This window comes from Pinus tabuliformis, chromosome 1_2, assembly GCF_031772625.1.
Source record: "Pinus tabuliformis cultivar Carrire ecotype Pingquan chromosome 1_2, CPIR1, whole genome shotgun sequence".
Taxonomy (NCBI): Eukaryota; Viridiplantae; Streptophyta; class Pinopsida; order Pinales; family Pinaceae; genus Pinus; species Pinus tabuliformis.
The window spans coordinates 365,496,804-365,499,263 of NC_142298.1; the positions used below are offsets into that span (position 1 = coordinate 365,496,804).

General features: G+C 37.1%; 1 pseudogene; it reads left to right on the forward strand.

The window, feature by feature from the left end:
* The first annotated feature begins 273 nt into the window (after positions 1–273).
* LOC149205889 (tobamovirus multiplication protein 1 pseudogene) lies at positions 274–1,137 on the forward strand (annotated as a pseudogene).
* Positions 1,138–2,460: the final 1,323 nt, after the last annotated feature.

The window sequence follows — 2,460 nt, forward strand, 5'->3', positions numbered from 1 at the left end:
TACCTTGGAAGACATTTGTTCATATTTCAGAGAGGTTATAGACACTGGTTGGAAAAAAAAGAAATATTATAATTATATATTATATTATAAAAAATTAAAAATATGATATAAGATAAATTAAAATTAAAAATGTTATTATCAGGTAAACCAACCGGCGCCATTGATTATAAAGAGAGAGACGTCTTTCAACTTTATATATGGTTGTTCTACTTTAAATCATGGTTTATGAAATGCTGGCTTGCGAGATGGTGAGAATTTGAACAAATTAGCAGAATGTTGAGGTTGATAGCAGAATGTGCGGCTACTGTCGCTGCAGCAGGATGGTGGGAGAAGACCAAGGACTCAGCTAGCGAATGGCTGGTGGCAGCGGATTTGTACACAGTAATCTCCATTGGTTACGCGTTTGTTGGCATTGTGGCCCTCGTACAAACCATTCTGATTCAAATACGCGTTCCAGAATTTGGTTGGACAATACAGAAGCTTTTCCATTTCCTGAACTTCATCGTCTGTGGAGCACGAGTTCTCACCTTTGGATTCCACAGTCGCGTGCTCGCGTTGAAGCCAAGGGTTTTTGCAGTTGCAGTGCTAGAATTTCCAGGATTACTATTCTTGACCGCGTATACATTACTTGTGCTGTTTTGGGCACAGGTATATTATCAGGCACGAGGAAGCCCGTGGATTCGCACAATTCGGCCGGCCTATATTATTGTGAATGGTTTGATTTATGTTACCAAGTTCTGCATTTGGGTATTCATGTGGAGGGTTGGCCACAATGTTGTGCTGGAGGTGATGGGGTCATTGTTTGTTGCGGTTATATCGTTTGTTGCAGCGTTGGGTTTCTTGGTTTTTGGAGGAAGGCTTTTTTTAATGCTCAGATGGTTTCCACTCGATGAGAGAAGGCGCAGCAAGAAGCTCCGTGAGGTTAGGTGTGTGATAACGATATGTTTTGCAAGTTTTTTGATAAGGTCTGGTTTTGTTGCTGTGGCTCAGCTTGGCATTGTGAAGATTCATCCAATTCTGGAGCTTGTATACTACGCGCTTGTGGAGATTGTTCCTGCAGGATTGGTCCTTTTCATCCTCCATGAGTTGCCTCCTAGAAGGATGCCAAGTCTCTACCATCCTTTACGACGTCCATGATCAACTATTCATGGAGCTATGCATTTTTTTTACTCACCAAAGAATACAAACGAATGGTGTGAATCAAATTTTACAGACGCTGGCTTTTAATTACATGAATATAAATGAATTTTTCAAAGTTCAAACAACAAACTAACCATTTCAGTTTACTGGTATCCATTAAATTTGTGTAATATTCTAAAATCTACTATCTTATTTAAAATACTTTCCAATTCTGGCCATAACATCTATTTTAACCTTCTTTTAATATTAATCTTATTCTTACAATTGATCTTAATCTTGCAGTTGCTGATCCTGGCCGTGGCATTTTAGCCAAACATGATAACGCCATGATATCATTTTCAACCAAGAGAATTTTAAAATAACAGAAAAAACATTTTCAATGATATCAATTTCAATCCTTGTAATTTGTAAGCTAACTATGTTTAGTGGATAGAAACTTAAGAGTAAGACATGCATAACCTCCATAATATATTTAGATATGAGGAGAAAATAGATATGGTTTTTTCAGAGGAAAAAATAAGCTGTCTCTATATATAAAAAAAGAGAGTTCATATACAAAGTTTTTCGTCTAATGAAATTCTGTTCTTCTTGTTCTAGCACAGGTTCAGACTTTTCAGCTCTATGCAACCTATAAACCATGTAATATCTATCACTTACAATCTGTCAAAATAGACTTTTAAGAGAATTATAGCAGATCGTTATGTATGGGATGGCGCTTGTCACATCAACCACTGAAATAATGTCAAGTTGGTGGATAAATGACAGAGTGGTATAAGTGGATTACAATAATTAATAGTAAAAAATAATTATTCTAAATTAAAGAGGGTGAAATTAAAAGGGGTTATATAGAGATTTGACATAGTAGGTAATGAGGCAAGGGAGATGACATAGCATTAGAGGTTAACTTTGGTACATAGAGATTTGACATGGTATGTAATGGGGTAAGTGAGATAAAGATTTGACATGGTATGTAATGGGGTAAGTGAGATGACATAGTATTAGAAGGTAACTTGTGGTATTAGTGTTACATTAAAGTCTATGGTAAGGGGATGACATATTATTATAGGTTAATTTGTGGTGTTATTTGTGTTATTATGATCTCTTTTTCTGTGTATTGGAGATCTCATGTGACCCAACCTCTCCATCAAATTTCATGGCTAGAGCACATCCGATGCTACCCCAAATCAACACTCCCTCTTAGCAAGGACTGTGCTCTAGCAATACTCCTCATTGAGTATTGCTCTGATCATCCGGCATTGGTACATGCACTGATGTTAGGCCTTCCTGCCCAACATCCTCTGCACTGTTGCCATGTACTGT